This window comes from Chrysemys picta, chromosome 1 (genome assembly GCF_011386835.1).
Source record: "Chrysemys picta bellii isolate R12L10 chromosome 1, ASM1138683v2, whole genome shotgun sequence".
NCBI classification, from domain to species: domain Eukaryota; kingdom Metazoa; phylum Chordata; order Testudines; family Emydidae; genus Chrysemys; species Chrysemys picta.
Window position 1 is genome coordinate 216,248,767 of NC_088791.1, and position 21,342 is coordinate 216,270,108.

Consider the following 21,342-nt stretch of genomic DNA (forward strand, 5'->3'; position numbering starts at 1 on the left):
AATATTTGTAATAAAATAATAATATAAAGTGAGCACTGTACACTTTGTATTCTGTGTTGTAATAGAAATCAATATATTTGAAAATGTAGAAAAACATCTGAAAATATTTAATAAATTTCAATTGGTATTCTATTGTTTAACAGTGTGATTAATCACAATTAATTATTTTAATCACGATTAATTTTTTTGAGTTAATCGCATGAGTTAACTCCAATTAATTGACAGCCCTATTCTGAATATAAATATATTTAATGAGTCAGTATACATATTGAAAGAAAACCAGATCCAGTGTCTCAAAACTGAACGCTCGTTTGTCTCTGTCCTTTCTCTGTTGCTAACATATTTAATATTTATCCAGCTTTCATGGTGAGTCCATGTGTTAATTTTCCAGCAGGTTGTATCACAGCTTATGGTGGGGAGCCTAAACAGATAATGGATAGGATAGGTGAGCAGTTAATTTAACAAGTATCAATAAGTAGGACATGTAAAATATGCTCAAGTTACTCCTCAAGTGTGGCTGTGGAAGTTTCTGACGGGCATCATGACAGTGACCCGAATGGGAACTTTGCAGATAGTGCCCTCACTTAAGCAGGAAAAAACCCATAGAGAAAGGATTAAAACACTAGAGATAATCTAAACCTTCACAGACATGCATGTTGTTACATGTGTGCCTACCTGCCAAGAGCATGTGTGGAGTTTCACTTCAGTGGATTGTAACTTTTTATTCCCATCTTCCCCTTTAGTCTCTGTCAAAATAAGGAAAACCTATTGTTTTGCAAAACAAATTCAGTCCTGTTATCCTTTTGTTCCAATTGTATACCTAGTCTTTCCTGATGGATGCACAGAGATATTACAAGAATTGTTATGCTGGAGATGAATCTTGCATGCTGTGTAGGGAATTGATTTCTAAGTGTAAGGTGAATCTGAAATAGGTTGAGCATGTTTTCTTCTGAGGAGTCTGGTGGCACGACTACCCCTCTGATACTTTTCTTCTTAGATTTATCAGGACATTTGGTATATAAGAAATAAAATAATCTCATTAGTTTGTCTACTAACCAATAGCAGAATCGGAGTACTATAATGGTTTCCAAATTACTTATGTATAGTTGCTAACAAAGATGAATTTGCATACTTGGATGAAAATTTAAACATAAGTCTTGCTAATTTTGGATCTCTTTATTTTTCCTTTTAAAAATTTAATTTGAAATTAATAAATTGTTCATGCAGAGTAGCAGTTTTCTCCCAATATTCCTCTTCATCCTGCTTGAAAATCCATTGTGACATCAGTCATACCTTGAAACTGAAATCATGATCTATCCCTTTTATTCACTTATCAACCAAAGGAATACAATGTCCTACTAGTTTATCCCATTGTGATCATTTGGATGTTATTCATGAATACGTTTTTTGAAGGCCATAATTGTTTACACTTTGCTTAATGAACTTTCTTCTTTGGAATGTTTTTGCAATAAAATAAAGTAAATAATTATTCAGATAATAAAATGTTAATTGAGGTTAGTAAATATTAATTGGGGAAAATGAAATTTGTTTTGTTCCATGTTGACTAAAGGTAGTAAACACGAGTCACTGCTGCATTTGAAAGACCACGTTTTCTGGAATTTGATTCTTTATTGTTTATTAGCTTTATAACTTTTGGTTTTTTAAATCAATTTAGTATCCCTATTTAGTATCTGTTCATCTGGCCTTCACTGAAACTATTTCTGACTGGATAGAGGCTTTCACTGAGGTCATTTTTAAAGATTTTCCATTACCAAATAGAAGTTGCTTTAAATGTTGTGACTTGTACTCTTTACTTTGTTGACCAAGCCTTTGTTTTAACTCCAGTGAGGTGTCTGATCTCCAGGCAAGGACATCAGAGTCTTACTCCCAATATTTCTTCTAGATATTTCTTTATGTAAAACCAGAGATAGCTGCAGTTGTACTGCTGAGCCAGAACTACTGGATTTCATATTCATCCCTTCTTTCCCACCCCCATAGCCTTGACAAATGTATCTTTCTTTGATGATAGCTGAGTTGATGATTTGACTGGTCTGATCAATTCTCCCAAACCTGTAACCAGCAACTTCTCTCTGGGTATTCCAGTATTTCCCAATATTCTCTAATCTGATATCACGCAAGATAAATTGCAGAGATTTTGGTTAATTATATTTTTTCTTTTTTTCTGTGGCTTCTCACAAGCCTTTTATAATTAATTGTTCATTGACCATGTCCTTAGCGAGTGGAGACACTCAGTGCAAAAGTGCTTAGCACTCCTCCATAGTTCATGCTTTTGTGCTTTGTCTGAACTGTACCCTAGTATCTGAGATAGAGATTGAAGAAGCTATTGCTTACCCAGTAGTCATCCTCCAGATCTCTGGACCCAGCCTGAACATAAACTATAGAATTTAGTTTCTAGGACAGAATTCAAGTGGATGGTTCAGGATCTTTGCAATAGGAGTCTCGAAACAGGTGGCGCTCCCTCTCTGCTCTTAATGTAATATACATACCCTGTATTTTGTCCAAACCTACCCCCCCACTCCTGGACTTCTCGGATAATTCAAAGAACAACACAAATGCAAACCTAAACTTTCTGTCTATCATGGCTTTTCCTGAAGAGATCTCTCTGTCCTAGAAACTAAGTCACTCTGCCTAAAGAATCCCCCTCATATCCAGGGTGGAGTTAATAGTCACATCTGCCACAGTGAGTCAGCAGGAATTAATCAGCATCTTTATACAAGGTTCTCCTTTAAGTAGAGGCAACAATGTATTCTATATGGGTACACGTCCCCCTCGCAGCAGAGATAGAGAACTTTGCCTAGCAGAACCTGTAGGGTCAGTGCTCACGCTCTGCAGCTGCAACTCCTCCCCATGCCATATAAAGGGCTGCCTCCCTGACTCCCTCAGTTCCTTCTCACCACTCATGGCCTTAGAGTCAGAGCTCTGTGTGGTGTCTTCACCTCACACTTTCATCTCAGTTTCTGAGAACTCTTCTTTGTATATAGTAGTAGTAATATCTTTAGGGTTAGGTAAGTGTTAGTTTAGTGTTAGCTAGAGGAGTTGGCTGCCCTGTGCTCCTCAGCAGGAGTCAAGCATTGTCCATTGTGGAGGGGGTCACCCCAACAGCGACTCTGGCACCAGGTGTTTGTTGTGCAAGGGACACATTAAAGAGGGGTGCTCCATCTGCAAGTCATTCACAGAGAGAACCCCGGTGGCAAGAGACTTGCCATTGAAGCAGCACCTTCTGGAACAGGCCATGAGGCATACTTCGGCATGGAGGTCCTCCTCTGATGAGCAGTTGCCTTGGGACCTGGCAAGCAATGCCTCTCCGCATTCAGGCTCTGGCGTTTCCCCCAAGAGGATAAGGGGTCGGTCACCCTCCTCTATTGCGGCAAGGAAAAGGTCCCATAGAAGGAACCAGAACCATTCCAGGGCTTGCAGAGACTTCTCCTCCACTTCTAAGAGGAGTGATGACCAACACCATACTGCCTCTGGCATGTAGAATGGAGCAGGTCCGTCCAACCGCTGCCTGGTACCATGCCGAGAGCAGCAGGGGCCCATACCGTTGACTTTGGTTCTGGCCATGGGGTGTCTGTTGAGTCAGGTATCGACGATATCAGCAGCAGTGCCAACTATCTCCATGCCGAAGGCATACCTGGTAGCATCAGACCTGGTTTGCCTCTCAGTCCTGGACTCTCCACTGGTTCAGGAGTTCTCCGGTGCTATAGCATCTACCAAATCATCCTCCATTGTGCCCTTGGCACCTTCTGGCTGTGTTGCAGAGCATCGGCCCTGTAGCTCATGCACCTAGGTCACAGACTATGGAGTCGAGGCCAGGCCCAGCATCGAAGGCTCCTTCAGAACTGTCGTTTTCTTGGTGGCAGATGCCATCTCAAATGCAGTACCGGCCTTGGCGCCGATGCCTCCCCAGTACCAAGTGGGAGTGTCTCTTATTCAGTGCCAATTCTCCACTGCTCTCCGGCACCAGTGCCGCCTCCTTATTGTGCTTCAGATGACTCTAACTGGTTGTTTGCCCCATTGGTGCTGGCTCCCCCTTTGTCACCACAGGAGGTCTGGGATTCTTCAAGATCCAGATCAGGATCATCCTCACCAGATAAGTGCCAGGGATCGCGCTTAGATCACTATCAGTATTGAGATTGGCATCTGTCCTGCAGTAGGAACAGAGGTTCTTGGCCCAGGGCCTACTAGATACCAATTCTTATTTGTATGCCCAGTGGCCTCCTTGGAAATCCTGGAATGCTCCTTGGTCTCTGAGGTCCCGCTCTTCTATTTCCTCCAGAGGAAGATCACCAGTCCCGTCAGTGACTCCTGTGACCACTGAATCTGTTTCTTCTGACTAAATCCTGTGGTACAAGAGCAGGATCCATTGTTGATGCTGCAAACTACCTTGTCCTCCCCAGGTGTGCTGGAATCGTCCTCTCCGTTGGTGATCAGAACCTCCTGCCACCTTGGGTATCCAGGCAGAATTCCTCCAGGAGAATATGCATAAACTCCTGGATGTTTTCCAACCATCCGCTCCAGGGATAGTTGGCCCACCGATAAATGAGGCTCTCCTGGATCCTGCAAAGGCTCTCTGAAATACCCCAGCTTCATTGCCCTCTATGGCAAAACATTCGGACAAACTATACTTCATTTCCACACAAGGGTTTGAGAGTTTCTATTCCCGCCTAGCCCCCAACTCCCTGGTGGTGACAGCAGCAAACGACAGAGCTCAGCAGGGCAGGTATAAATCTATACCCAAAGACAAAGAGTCAAAGAGGATGGACTTGATGGGGAGAAAAATTTATACCTCCTCTTCCCTGGAGAAGTGCGTTGCAAACCAGCAGGCGTTGCTCTCCAGATATGGCTTTGTTAACAGGGTGGCCAGGTCTGAGTTCATGAACAAGTTCCACCCTCCGTCCCCTCTGCACTGGAGTCTGCACTTCTGATGTTTGGTGCAAAGGAACTGAAGGCTGTGTCTCCTGATCGCCTATATGGCCAGGGGAGGGGCTATGGCTGCAGGGCATGAGGGCCAGGCAAAGTTTTCTGGCTCCGGTGAGGCAAACCCACATAAAATACATGTCTTCATCACATCTCAAAGAACGACAGTTACAGTCAGGTAACATTTTTTTTCCCAGCAGCTTCTACCATGCTGAACCAATGGAAACCTTGCCATCCCATTACAAAGCCTCTCCAAGTTCTCAATATTGATCTAGAAGTACATGGTCTGTAGGTTCTGCTTTCTGTGGTTGGGCACATAAGACGTGAACATGGTGACCCTCTCCAGTTGTCTAGACCCAAGTGGCCTACACAGGTGGTTTTGTAGAGAGAGACTTGAAGAGTGGATTGAGTTTTCTCTCTAGCAACAGACTACAATAAAATAACAAGTTTAAGGAACAGGCACTTTTTCAATATTCTGTGAACTTTCTGCTTTTATCTATATAGTGAAATCACTAAAAAAAAGAAAATGACCTGAATTCACAGTACAACAAGTATGTTCACTAGAGATTGGCAACCTCTTCTTGCATAAAGTCAATTGTACTTGAACATTTTCAGAAGTCTCTGACTCAAAGAACTGTCGGGTTCATATTTTACTTAGAAGAGAATATTGGCAAAAACATGGACGGAAATGTCAAAGTGACAAACAAGGAGAGAACGAAGAAAGGAGAAGTTAGGACAGAATTTCTAATGAAAAAAATTGTTACAGCACACTGGGTGCCTTTTAAAAACATAAGGTTATTGTAGTGTTTGTGGTAGTTTCCTACTCTTAAGTATAAGGGATAACTTAAATATGTTAAATGGTCAGTTATTAAGGATGCCAATTATACATATACATTTGCTGTCTATACGGCATCCACAGATGACACTGTCATTTTTTTGGATATTTCTTCTACCAGTAATAACAATTTCCTGTTCTGTTAACTTTTGGGGGCTGGGTGTGAAAATTGCATCTCACTTGGAAATAAGTTGGGAAAATTAACTTTTGTGAACTTTAAAAAATAGTATGAGAGGTTTATCAAGCCTCATACTTGTCAGCCTTTGCAGTTTCTACCAACCCTACAGGAATTCTCATGGGTCTAATAGATGGAGGCTAATATATATTTGATTCATTGTTATTTACCTACATAGAAAACATTTGCTTGTTTACCCTTCTTCACTTTTGCCCCATTCTCGAATTTACAGAGTAGAAATAAAGGCTGTTCATAAAGAATAAAGGTTCCATATCATAAGTATTACAATGAAAACAATAGGAGACAGGTACAGCATAAGTAAGCCAGGAAACAAGATATCTGACTCATATATGAAAATATGTTGCTCATTGCAATACATTAATAAAACATTCTTCTCTGGCTATCAGAAAAGAGAGTGGTGGGGGTAGTCAATCAAGTTTAACTCAATAGAGGCATTTTTACAAGTTCCCGCTCTAATGCTGACCCTGGGGACAAGAAGAACATAAGAAGACACCATGTTTCACGGTCTCTCTCTTGTTAAATTAGTTACAGGAATCTATTTTTCAAGATTCTCATACAACTTCCTGATGTAGAAAGTGAACTAGTGAAATGTTTGTTCATGATTTTGGCAAGCTTCATTTGCTTTCTCAGACCATGTCAAAGTTTTCCTCCACTGAATTTATCTCTTGATTGCAGTCTTATCTTTACCTTTCACCTCTTCAACAACAAAAATCATACCTTTTAGTAACTTAATTGGACTCTGAAATGGTATCTGTTCAGGAAATAGATCCTCTTTTATACTGAAAGAGAATACATTTCTCAAAAAATATCACATTTTAAAGACATGGTGTGATTTGTTGGAATACCTGCAATATAGCTACTAAGCATGTCCCCCCATCAATCTAGTGCTAATGAAGTTGTTGACCCCTTCAGTCTTCCTAGCTATGTTACGTTATGTTTTAGAACAGAGTTATAATTTTCATAGCTCTTGGGACATTTTCCTTTAATATTTATAAATGTGAAAAAGATAAGATCACTTAATTTGAGGCAGGCCGTACAAATATAATGATTTACTAGCAGAAAAAATATGAATTCCAACTATTAATAATAACTATACTACCCAACTTTCAACAGTTCCACCAAGGAGCCTTTTTGTTCACAAGAACTACTAAGTGAACTCTGGTATATATCATCTCTAATAAATATTTTCTCCTATGATACACTACATACAGGGCCGGCTCCAGGGTTTTGGCCTCCCCAAGCAGCCAGAAAAAAAAAAGCCGCGATGGCGATCTGCGGTGGCAATTCGGCGGGAGGTCCTTCGCGCCGAGCGGGAGTGAGGGACCGTCCGCCGAAATGCCACCGAATAGCTGGACCTGCCGCCCCTCTCCGGAGTGGCCGCTCCAAACACCTGCTTGCCAAGCTGGTGCCTGGAGCTGACCCTGACTACATAAGACTCTGGGGATATGAGAGGTTTATAGAAAATAAACTGTTTAAGAAAGGACAGCCCAACAGCTATGCAGCCCATTTGATGAGAGATTCTTTTTGCAAGGATGCAAAGGATTTAATTTCTCTACATCAATCTCTACAGAGCTCCAAGCAATAAAGAACACGTGGTCAAGTACTCCGCATCATTCTTATTTTGAAAAATGAAAGACATCATTGTTTAATTATACAAACATACAAGGAAGAATGAAATTCAGAATCTAGAGCACATCATCTCTGACTCTCCTAGAGATTCCAAGACCTGACAACAGATGGGTGTTCTGCAACTTTCCCTTTTAAAACCTCTGATCTGTTCATTCTTGTCCAGGAGGTAGTGGACTAGAGGGCCTTCCTGTAGCTGTGAGACTTCTAAGAAGAACTGGATTAGGTGTGAGTTGTGGAGGAAGCAGCTGCTCTCATGGATGTGCAAGGCTGCTATAGGAACAAAATGGGGAATTGCTGTTGTACCAGCATCTTGCCAGTTAACTGAGGCCACGGGAAGCAGAGGAGGGAACAGGAAAAGGATGGTGTGCTGGAGAGAGAGGGTGATACTTGATATTGCCAGTGGATCTCATCACACTGAGCATGTGACCAGATCACTGAGTTTTACAGGTGGAAAATTTTTCCTCCTAATTTTTAAGATCAGTCTGATTTTTTTTATTGACATTTTTTGTGGGCTGTCCAGAAACTTACAGATGTTTGACACCCCAGAATGATTGAGACATTGACACATTAAATAAAATAGTATAAGCCAACCGGTGGATAATAGACTATGGTTTCAGTCTCAAGAAGTTATAAGAACTGTCTTTAAGAACTACTTTTTATCTCCCTGTTGATTTCCAGAATTCTCAACTTCCTGAAAAAGTTCACACTGATAATCACATAATGAAGTCATACTAAGTATACCTGATTGGCTGGGAAGATACTGGTTTCCAGAGCAGAAAAAATAATATAGTAATTAAAGGTTTCTTTCTTTTTCTTTTGAAAGAAAGAGTTCCTTTTCCAGACAGTCTCTCTAGTAATTCAACTTTTTTCTTTCTCTGACAGATATAGCTGATGAGGGACACTTCTTATTTAATAAAAAAGTTTGTCTGATACAGTAATTTAAGAAAATTCAAGTCAACCAGAAAAAAAAACATAATTTATTACAGTAAATAGAAACTATTTTCAATTTTCTCTTAAAGTAGCCACTACCAAAATGCCTTTTTATTTGCAATAAATATTCACTCACAAATGCCATCATTCTGGGTTTCAATAATTTGAGCATGTGCAACAGCAGTAAGGTGAGCAAGCATCAAATAACATCATATTTCATGGAAGAATTCAAGAACCGTAGTCTTTAAAGAATAGCATTAGTCCTCTTTCTGAGTTCTAAAGGCCCTGACAAGTTTTCCTTTGGGGCTTTGAGTATTCCCATTGTGGAAAACAAGACGTTAAAAGAACTTCATGAATCCTTTTAAATTCTCTCTTCAGAGAGCTATAAAATAATTCTGTAGATCTTGGATGAGACCTATCTTTCTGCATATGACAGATAATTTTATTTTGAATTAAACTTCTGATGAGCTAGGTGAAAATAAGTCTGCTTATAGCTAAGCGTTTCATTTCGTATTCACTCAGATAAGGGCAAAATTCTGTAGCCTAAGGACTGAAAGATTTGAACCAGAAGGAACAGAAAGTGCTCGCATTGTGCCATATCTGAACTGTCAGTACCTTGTATGATGGTGATTTTAGGTGTTTGTAGAATCAGGCCCTTAGAAAATGTTCCTCTGTGGCAATTATTTGAGGCAGAATCCTACTTATCCTATAAAAGAAACATGATTTCTTAACCACTGTACCTTATAAATTATCTAAAATAGATGATATACTTAAGAAAAAAGGAATGAGCTCATAGAATAGGTTCTTTTTCTAAAATACATTAATTTACTGAGAGGAAAAATAAGCTGTTAGTAACTGTCTATCAATTGTCTCCTCTTCCTTTCAGTTGTTGTGGTGATTATACTTGCCCTAGATTTTTTTTACACTTGGATTATTTCCATATCTTGTGACTTTCCATTGACTGGTTTGACTAAAAATAAAGCACCAAACTAGGTCTTCCTTGAGATGGGGGCTGATGAAATATTCATGTAACCTAATGCATCTCAAGTTGTACTGCTGCGATCAGAAGTGTTAGTGAAATAGTCATTTTCTGAATGACACACTTGAGTAAATGTTTAAGACTGAATTAATTACAGGTGAAGGAATAAATGACATTTCCTTTTCTTACTTGACAATATATGTATAAAAGTTGTTTATTAAACATTCACTAAAATTAAGTTCATGAATCTTTGATTCCTTTCTCCTTGTTCTCATCCTCCTGTTCCCATCCTACTAAGTTAGGCTTGCATTGACTCTAGTGTACTACAGGGCTAGACCAGTGTCTTGCAATTAAAAGATCATACTGTTGTTGGAAAGATAAGAATGTGAATTTTGGCAAGTGGAAGTTCAGGCCACTGTTGTGAGAGTGAGGTGACAAGTTGTCGCATACATACAGTGATTAAGATTTGTTTCTTTTAATACTGGCTATTAAGGTTTGTTTGCTAAGCTAAAAACTAAACTAAAATTATGCAGTGATAACTCACTTATTTTAAAATCTTAAAATAAAAAAGGAAAAGATCAGAAGTCCCTGCAAAGCACTGCCTGTTGAAATGGCTAACCACATGGCATGCAGTGACTATTGATTAGTATGCAAAACTTTTTCATTTCACTGAATGTCATCCTTCCCTTTATGCTGGTCTGTTTGTTTCATCCACCATTGCACCTTGTCACCATAAATCCAAGACAGTAAGATCTTTAGAATAGGGAATCTATTTTTATTTCACATTTGCACAGCAGCTAGCACAGTGAAGTCCTGATCCCTAGGTACTACTATGATATAAATAAAAACAGAGTTAAATAATCCTACAGATGTGTTCTAGTAGACTCATTCTAGGTTTTGTAATAGATTATTTTTTATATAAAAATATTGTTTATGCACACGAGTGTTGTATAGGCCCAACAGAGAGAGAAAATATAGGTGTTATCAGAACCACCTCAGGTTTGTTGTCTATTCTGGTTTTATTTAGAATATGGACACTAATTGCGCAGGTTCTATGAGTTGATATGCATCTATTTCCCTGTGATAGTCTGTTTTCTGCTGAGTGAACATTGCAAGTGAATCTCTAGGAAAAATTGTTTTGTTCAGTGAACATGATCATTTTTGCTGCATGTGCAATATATCATCAAAGCATGTCAAATTTGTTACTGATTATCTGATTATTTAAATTCATAGTTTGCCAGGAGGGACAGTTAGATCCATCTAGTTTGATCTCCTGCAATCACATTTCACTCAGTTACCTCTGTACTGAGCCCAGTAACTTGTGTTTGACTAAAGCATATCTTTCAGAAAGGCATCCAGTCTTGATTTCAAGACATCAGGAGATGGAGAATCCACCATTTCCCTTGGTAATTTGTTCCAATGGTTAATCACTGTCACCGTTTAAAAAACGTCATGCCGTATTTCTAATTTCAGTTTGTGTAGCTTCAGCTTCTTCTTCGAGAGATGGCCCTGTGGGTGCTCCACTCCAGGTGTTGGTGCGTCCCTGCGCCTTTGCTCGGAGATTTTTGCAGCATTACTCATAGCGGCCACGCATGCTCAGAGGCTGCCCCCCCACTGTGAGTCTAGGTTGATAGTATGCATGCGTGGCCGGTCTCCTCAGTTCCTTCTCTACCGTCCCCGGCCTGAGACGGAGCTCAGCAGACTCGTTAGGAAATCCCTCACTCTTGCCAGTCCCCCGTGTCTTTTCCAAGCTCCTAGCCGTAGTCACTGCCTACCTCAGGAAACAAGGGGTCATAGTATTCCCTTACCTCGACGATTGCCTCCTCAAAGCCTCAACGTTCGACGAGGCTCTCCGGTTCACGCGGCTCACCGTCGATTGTTTCCTATCTCTCGGCCTACAAATAAACAAAAACAAATTACGCCCCACCCAGCACTCCAACCTCTGCTCTGGAGTCCCGTTTCTTCAGCAGGCTCCATCACTCATCCTGACCACCGATGCATCTCTGACAGGCTGGGGTGCACACACGTCTCACCACACAGTACAGGGGCTATGGTCGTCAACTGAGATCTCCCTGCACATAAATGTCCTAGAACTTCGAGCTATTCGCAATGCGTGCCGTCACTTCCTGCCACTAATCAAGAATCATCACGTACGCATAATGACAGACAAGATTGCATGCATGTTTTATGTAAACAGGCAGGGAGGAGCTCGATCCCATTCGCTGTGCACAGAGGCTATGAAGCTCTGGAATTGGTGCATTGCGAACAACATCCGGGTATCAGCTGCCTATCTTCCTGGGGTAATGAACACCACAGCGGACGAACTAAGCAGACACTTCCCATGGGACCACGAGTGGGAGATAGACGAGAAAACCATTCACAACGTATTCAGCACTTGGGGTTACCCAACAATAGATCTTTTTGCAACTACAAAAAACAAGAAATGTCCCAATTTCTGCTCCAGAGCAGGACTGGGCAAACATTCCCTGGGAGACGCATTCATGATCTCATGGCACCGAAACCTACTCTATGCATTTCCCCCGATACCAGTTCTCAACAGGGTCCTGATAAAAATACGAACAGACCGAGCCAAGGTGGTCCTCATTGCCCCGTCGTGGCCCAGACAACCGTGGTTTCCGTTCCTCACCAGAATGTCGATTCAACCACCAATCTCCTTGCCTCTCATTCCGAACCTCCTATCACAACAACACGGCTGCTTTCTCCACCCCAACCTGTCCATGCTTCACCTCAAAGCCTGGTTCCTACATGGTTTTCCCAAAGCGAACTAGATTGCTCTGAACAAGTTCAAAAGGTGCTCCTACATAGCAGAACACAATCTATTCGCACGACCTATCTTCGAAAGTGGAAACGATTCACACATTGGTGTTCCGCTAAACACCTTTGTCCCACGTCGGTATCTCTTTCGCTCATACTTGACTATCTATTGGGCCTTAAGCAATCCGGCCTTTCTTTCAGCTCCATCAGGGTCCATTTAGCTGCTATTACAACTTTTCACGACAGAATTGATGACACGTCTGTCTTTGCTCATTCTATCATCAAGCGTTTCCTCAAGGGACTACAAACCCTATACCCAGACATTAAACCACCTACCACCCCTTGGGACCTTCATCTAGTACTGTCTTGCCTAACTCAACAACCATTTGAACCCCTAGCCACGTGCTCCCTTTTACACCTCTCGATGAAAACTGCATTTCTAGTGGCAATTACCTCTGCCAGACGGGCAGGAGAAATAGCAGCTCTTATGGCAGACCCACCATATACGCTATTTTTTAAAGACAAGGTTACCCTCAGATTACACCCCAAATTTCTTCCAAAGGTGCACTCGTCATTCCACATTAATGAGCCAATACACCTACCGACTTTTTTTTCCAAAACCACACGCGAACTCGTTCGAAGCCTCAATGCATACACTAGATGTACGCAGAGCCTTGTCCTTCTATTTGGATAGAACCAAACCTTTTAGAACTTCTTCCAGACTTTTTGTCTCCATTGCGGAGCGCTCCAAAGGTACACCTATTTTTACCCAGAGACTTTCGAACTAGATTTCCCAGTGCATCCGGTTGTGCTATCAGATGAAGAAGGTTACACCTCCAGACAGCATCAGAACACACTCCACTAGATCTCTGGCTGCCTCTGTAGCATTCTTATGCAAAGTTCCCCTGGCTGATATTTGTAAAGCAGCCACCTGGTCCTCTGAACACACATTTGTTAAACACTATGCCCTTACTCAAGGCCCTCTATCTGACATACGTTTGGGCAGGGCTGTACTATCCACGGCGTTCCTATCAGATCCGAAGTCCCTATCTCCTTAAGATACACGGCTTTTAAGTCACCTGGAGTGGAGCACCGACAGGGACATCTCTCGAAGAAGAAGAGGAGGTTACTCACCCTGTGCAGTAACTGATGTTCTTCGAGATGAGTGTCCCTGTGGGTGCTCCACTACCCACCCTCCTCCCCTCTACTTCGGAGTTGGGGGGCCTCCGTTGTAGAGAAGGAACTGAGGAGACCGGCCACGCATGTGTACTATCAACCTAGACTCACAGCGGGGGGGCAGCCTCTGAGCATGCGTGGCCGCTGGGATTACTGCTGCAAAAATCTCCGAGCAAAGGCGCAGGGACGCACCAACACCTGGAGTGGAGCACCCACAGGGACAGTCATCTCGAAGAACGTCAGTTACTGCACAGGGTAAGTAACCTCCTCTTCCAGTATTGGTTCTTGTTATGTCTTTCTTCGTCAGATTAAAGAGCCTGTCTGTACTTGGTATTTTCTCCTCGTGAGGGTAATTATATACTGCAGTGGTTCCCAAACTGGGGTTCGCGAAATGTTACAGGGGGTTCTTGGGAAAAAATTCCCTAATGGCGGACAGAGCTGTCCCTAGGGACCTTGGGCAGCACGGGGCTGGAGCCCCTGGACTTCCAAGAGCTATGCAAATCAAAGCAAGTGTATCTAGCACACTGAGGAGATTTAAACTTCAAGACTCCTTATAAGAAATGGAAAGGGAGGTGGATATTTTTTGCTGTTTTTAAAATTAAATAGACAGCTATTATTGTTTTTAAAATTATTATGAAGAACAAATTTAAGCTTTGTTGTAACATGCACTGTTTGCCTGGACTGCTCAAGACCTGAATGCTTGTGTAGGAGGAACTCTTTGAGTTGGCTTCTTAAATACCTTATTCAAAGTGATACAAGCTATGAAAGTGAGATCTTGGAAGAGTGTTGCCATTTTCATAATGTAATAAAAATACTGTAATGATAAATAATAATAAATAGTGTGTAATAAGCATATCATAAAAACAAATTTTATATTTCCAAGATCACTGCTTTTATAATTTATACTCAGGTAAAAGAGAAAATCCCTGGAAATATTCATTTTTAGGAGGGGGTCCATGAGACTTGACATTTTAGTGAAAGGGGTTCACAGGTTGTTAAAGTTTGGGAACCACTGATACACTGTAATCAAATCACCTCTGACTCTTCTTTTTGACAAGCTTAGCAGATTGAGCGCTTTAAGTTTCTCACTGTTAAGGCATTTTCTCCAGCCCTCAAATCATTCTTTGTGGCTCTTTTTTGCACCCTCTCCAATTTTCAACATCCTTTTAAAAAAGTGGACACCAGAACTGGACACAGCATTCCAGTATCAATCTCACCAATGCCATATACAAAGGTAAAATCCCCTCCTGCTTATACTCGTTACTCCTCGAGTATTTTTTTTAAACCAGACTTCTAGTTTAGTAACCACTTCATTCCTCCCCTGCCTTTCCCCTTCCCCCCCCCAATTTACTCCATTATTTTATACTCTTCTGTATAATGTTGAGATTTAAACTCTTTGTAATAGGGCCGTGGGGCTCATGCATGCAGCAATGTGTGCCTGCTACAGTCCTTGGGCCTTTAAAGCTGGGAGCTGTAGGTGCCTGCTCTTAGTCGTGTTCTGTACAAGAAATCAGTTGAAGGTTTCCTACCTCTTAAGTAGGGGAGCAGACAGAAGAGACCCAGAGCCAGAGAAGGGCCCGGGAGGGGGCTTTGTGTACCTGTTAGGCAGAAGGCCTGAGCGGGGGGACAACAGTAGGGAGCAGGAGCTGGCCTGTGGGGAAGTCTCAGCTGAGGTGAGCTATGGAGCCTGGGAAGGAGAACAGTGAACAGTTACCAAGAAGGGTTGCTAAAAGGAAAGGGTGTGTCTTCTCCCCTCCCAGTTCGCAGAAGTAGGGAAAGCCTCAGGTGATTAGTGGTTTTGAGTTTATTGGCCCTTGTGTTGTATCTTCTGTAATTTAAATAAAGCCAATGCTGTGGAGAGGGTCTTGGACTAGATGATTGTGAGATCTTTCTTCTATCTTCCCAGCTGGTGAGTTTCCCAGTTGGTTTAGGCTCTTGCTAATTTTTAACTGAGGTTGTATTTAAGAATCCTAGATTACCTACTGAATTAGACTAATTGTAGCTCCTCTTCTGTAAAGAACTTTAACAAATACATGTACATTGCCTCAAGAAGTTCTCAATCCCAGTAACTAAGTGTTATGACTAATGATGGTTGATCCCTTTGAATGTGAGTCTCGGATACCACAGGATGGGTGCAGTATAAAAATCTGGATGGATATTTTTCTTAAATATTTTATATAGTTGCACAAATATTTATTAAGATTCTAGAATCAAATATTTTGAAATACAGTTGTATATTGTACTTTCTAAATTTAAAATACAAATCCGATTGTGAGGATAAAATTCTCTACACCTGGCTTCAGAAGTATTCTCTGAATTGTGGGGAAAAAATTCTCCTAAATATCCTGGGCCAGATCTTCAGCAAGTATAAATCCACATAGCTCTATTGACTTCACTGACACCCATTTACATTAGTTGAGGATCTGGCACTACATTATTTGTCTATGTCCTTTTTACATTTTTCAAAATTATTATTTATTTGTATTAGAGCATCTGTGAGCCCTAGTCATGGACCAGGACCACTTTGTGTTAGGTGCTGTACAAACAGAGAACAAAAAGACAGTTCCTGCCCAAAGAGCTTACATTCCCGCACAATTATTAATATTTCTGCATCTTTAACATTTGTTTTCATTGAAAATTCTCACTGCCTACATTAAAAGGTAGCCATTGACTTAACGAATTACTTAACGAATAAAAGTTTCCTTTCATATCCTGTATATATACTTCACATCCTATACATATATTTTTGTACTAGTGCCAGGGACTGTGTTCAAAAATTGTGCTACCTGTTTTATAGGTCTGCTCCTGCTCTTTGTAGTCAGGAGTTTTGGCCTTGATTCAGCAATTCACTATTTATGTATGAAGCAGTGACTTCACTTGGGCTCTGTGTGGATGCAGTGAATTGCAGGTTCAGAGTTTGGTTTGTGATTTGACTTTTATTATGTCTTCAATCCTCAAATTAAGAGGTCTTTTAAAAATATACACTTACTGATAATTTCTGGAAAAGTGTTAACACACTTGTCCTAAGGCTAAAATTTTCAAAACTCAAATTTGGTGGGTTTGCTTTTGTAAATTATGGGGTTGGCTCTCAATTGTGGCAGGAAATGCAAGGGAGAGACTTAAAATTATGGTAGTAATAATTTAATATGTAGCTGCCAGATACAGATGACACATGAAAGCTCTCTGTACTAAAAATGTAAGACACATTCATGACTCTTCCTAATAAGGTGGTTTTACAAGTTCAGTGTCTTTCTTGATGTATCTACTTTACAAAAGCAGAAGGAAAACAGACATTTTTAACATACACTTTTCAAGAGCAGGAAAATATTTTGTGAGAGCCCTTCTGCAGGGAACGAGACATTGTGTTGAAGATTTCTATCATTTCTTTCAGAATCTCTAGGTTCCTACTATTCAGGGATTTTATTTTCCAAAAGACTCCACTGTTTTGCTATGTCTCACTGCATAATTAGTTTGAGTCATTTATATTTTTCACTGTGTAATTTAGCTTGCTAATTATCTGGATGTTTTTATGTGTAATTAAATTTATTTATAAAATCTTAAGTTTAAAAAAAGTCTTATAGGGTACATTTTTCCAAAAATGCTAACAGTATAAGAAAGTTCATCTATTAGCATGGGCAAAAAGCCCCTTTATTGGAGTATTCAGAAAACTCACTTGACCACATAAAACCCCAGCATGTGTGCACACATTCAGCAGCTACATTTTCAGAGGAGCTGCTGTGTTCCACTGGTCTCAACAGTGCTCTCTAGAACAGTTATAACTGTCCACTTGCAGTCCCTCTATGCCAAGCAACTTTTGGGGAAATCCTAACAGGCACAAGCAGTAACTAGCAATTGATGTCTTAACTATAGCCTCACTAGGATGTAATTATACATTTAAAAGGTCACTATATACACTTACCTACCAGCTCGGAAATACAATTGCCATGCTGAGTAAAAGAGCAATCTTTGTAAATTGCTCTATGCATCTGCAGTGATAGGATATTACTATAGCTTTACATACATACATTACTCCTGGGGGGAGTCTGCGTGACTGCGCACCCGCACAACCCCACCGCCGAATTCCTGTGCTGCTGTACAGAAAACAGCAGGGAAGCCGTGCCAGGGGCGAGAGGGACTATGTGCAGTTTGAGGGGGGATTGCTCCCTCCAAACAGAGGTGGGGCATGAGGGGGCACATGGGGTTACATGCCCCTACCCCCCCTCATTTCTGCAAGTGCAGCGCTGCCCAGCTGAAGGAGGTTGTGTCTGGGCTCCTCTGCCTCTACATCTGAACACCACTTCCTGGGTCCTAGTGCCAGTCATGCTCCCTTCTGTGAGCTTGGAGCCTTCCTGTTTTCTGTGCAACAGTGAGTGCCCTTGGTGGGGCTGGGTAAGGGAAGGGGGGGTGAAGGGTGAGGGGAAGAGTCAGTGGGGAAGGAAGGAGGGGTGGAAAGGGCAGGAGGAGGGGAATGTGGGAGTGAGGGGGGATGGGGAAGAAAAGGGGATAGGGGAATCAATGGGGTGAAGTGGCATCCTGGCATGCAGCATCCCCTCGGCAGCAGCTGGGGGCCATTAAGCAGGTCCACTGAACCCTCACCCTGACAAGCGCTACCCCCCTAAACCTGGACCCCTCCAACGAGCCCCCCACACCCACACCCAGACCCCCACCCCACTGATTCCCAACCAGCTGCACCTGGACCCTCACACCATCAAGACCCACTCCTCCAACACCTAGATGCCCCTAATGAGCCCCCAGATCCCCCTTGCTGAGTCCCAACCATCTTCACCTGGATCCCTTGCAGAGTCCCATTGCCCCTGCACCCAAACCCCCCAACGAGTCCCTGTCCATCCAGATCTCCCAATGAGCTGCCCACACCCAGATTGCCCCACACAGAAACCTCTCACTCCACACCTGGATCCCCCCACACTAAGCTCTTCCATACTTGGATCCTGCTAGGCTAAGCCTGGCCACCCACACCTGGTGCAGAGTGGCAAGACCCCAGGGTGTTTCTGGGGCAGGCCCAGCTCTTACACTGTGTCAGGGTCAGGTGCAGCCTCATTGCTGAGTCCCTGTATTGGGGGCTTTAGGATGATCTCCCATCTCAATGCAGCCAGTGGCCTGTGCTCCCCATGCTGCGCTGGAATCACATTTATTTATTGACAAAATATGCAGAATTTTAAAATATTGTGCACATAATTTTTAATTTTTGGTGCAGAATTTTTAATGTTTTGGTGCAGAATTCCCTCAGGAGTAATACATACATATATGAAGGGGAGAGAATAAATATAATGGCAGGGTAACTTGTTTGGGGATCCCCAACTATTTGTCCCCTGTATTTATTCATTACAAGTAGAAGTCCTGCCCTTGCTCTGGTAGTTCTGTAAATCACTAGCAGAGGGGAGACCCAAGAGCAGCAGCACCTGCCTGAAGTTCATAGGCTGCTTCCTATTCCCGCTGTAATACCCTCTCAAGCATCCGACGGCCGTGGAGAAGGCGGCAAAAAACACTACTGCAAGCTAAAATAAATGGAAAATGTGATTGGGAGTAAGTGGAACAGGCGGAAGAACTGAGCTAAAGTGGGAAGCTGACAGATGGTAGAGCTGCTTCTGCTCTTCTCCCAGCAGCCCTTTGATCTGCCCCTGAGAGAGAACCTCTGTATTGCTAATCCCAAATGTTCAAAATCATAAATCAAGCCCCCAAAAGTCATGAGTGCTTTAATAATAATAATAATAATATAAAAATAATAAATTTGGGATTCCTTTTGTTTGATTTCTGGTTTTTGAGCTTTCAGGCTATGTTTGGTTTGTGTTTTTAACCTTTTCTCCACAACTGTGAGGACTAGAAACTTACTTTTTTTTTAATGGAAACTGAGATTCTTCTGCAGCCACATGTATCTAGGGGCTCAGGCATTAATTAAAATGTAAAATACCTTCATGAGACCCTCAATAAAAATCACAAGAGTTGGCAACATGGGAACCTCCACTGGCTCTTCTCCCAGCCCCATGAGAAAAACCTCCACTGGCCACCTCCCAGGTGTGTGGGGGAAAGGACAGCAGGGGCTGGAAGAGATGCAGAAGTGGCTACCATAACTGCTGCAATCTCTCCAGGGATAACAGAAAGGAGGGAGATCGGTGGTTGCACAGCTTCATTGCTAGCTGGACATCCCCTTCCCCACCTCAGCTCAGTTGCTCTTGACCCTCCTACACCACTTCAGGTTTTCTATTCTGTTGGTGAAGCCATAGTACTTGGCCTCCATTACCAGATGCAGGCTGCCAGATATCCCCCAGGATCAGATAGCTGATGCCATTGGAAGCAGCAGTAGCAGCTGCTTGTCTTCAGGCATATGCTGCTTTCGGTACTTCTGCTGCTAGCCCCTCACCCTGCTCCCAAAGCATGACACTAGGTGGTGGAGTGGGTTGGGTGGGGCTTCTGGATGCAGAAGAAAAGGGAAACAAAGGGCAACATTACTACTGCTTGTTATTAAAGTGATCAAGAATGGTCACTTACACAGCACGACCCTCCTTTTTTCAAGTGATTTTAAGAAAAAAAATAAAAATAATAAAGAGTAGAGCAGCACTTGTAATATGACCTAATTTGGCCTACCTCTTATATCATATTTTATTTAAAAAAAACACAAACTTTTATATAGTGACTTTTTATGAATTAGGGAAATAGGAAAACCTGTGTCGTGAGTTTATATAAACCTGAAGTAGATATCCACTTTTCCATTAACAGAGGTGATTGCCTTGTTGACCCTTTTAGCTGGGTCAGAGTCTAGAGTGCCTCTCAGCCATGGAAGCACTTATGGGCTAATAATAAATCCTTTTGTGACATCTAAACATAATTTGCATAAGTATTGCTTTATACAAAATAAAAACTAACTTTGGTAGAATATATGAAATTATTTTTGCCTCAGATAGAAATTAGCAGGACTGTAAATATGTGATAATTTCAATGAGGGAGATTTCCAATCTCAATTAATCATGTTGCAAAATCCTACAGTGCAAGAAGAGTATGTTAGAACCTGCCTTAAAATTAATTCCAAGTGAGTGAGACTTGGTAAGTCAGTGTAACATGATGGGTTTGAAGTTACTAAATCATTAGCGCCTTTAATTTCAAACTGTTGCATGGGGTTTTAGCTAAGAAACTCATGTTTAAATTAAGGGGGGGTTGTCATGGCAAAATCCCCAAATGCTTTAGAAACTGGCTTTTTCTTTTCTGGAAGAAAAAAAAAAACCCAAAGCCCACATAATATGGGTGTCATACAAATAAAGCAAAATTTGAATTTAGTTCCTCCAAACAATGATTCACACAGGGTTTGTTGGTGATTAGGGCTAAGGCTAAGCTTGCCAACAGTGTCCCAGCATCCATCCACCCCACAGATAGTGTGTAGTAAATAGTGTTTGTGGTACTACAGCGTACCAAGGAGCTCCTGCGAGGTCTTTATCTTTTTTGCATGCTGGATGCTCGTGATTCTGCAGTCTACTGGACCTGGCTGCCACCAAGGGAAAAAACACAGACAAACCCAAGCCTGTGTGGGCACCAATGAGAATTCATTCTGACCATAGATAGTATACATTAATGCACATATTTATGTAAACTTCTGTTCTGTAAGTTCTACATAAAAATTACCATCAACTGTAGAGCAGCCATTACAATTTGGATCACCAATTCACACAAAATGGTTCCTAGATGTAGCTCACAGTCACCATTTTCAATCTCGTACTCTACACCACATATTTATACACACTAATGCAGAAATACTTACAAAATAAATTATGAAAACCACCCAGCCCTGTATTATTGTCCAAAGACATGAATGTATGACCATTTAAATGTGGTCAGAGTGAAGTCCAACATTGGTTATTTGGGATACTGGTGGAG

General features: G+C 41.7%; 1 protein-coding gene across 31 annotated transcripts in view; it reads left to right on the forward strand.

Annotated features, from left to right (window-relative positions):
- The window catches only part of SH3KBP1 (SH3 domain containing kinase binding protein 1), a 335,079-nt gene that overhangs the window by 245,196 nt on the left and 68,541 nt on the right, over nucleotides 1-21,342 (forward strand). The window lies entirely within an intron of this gene.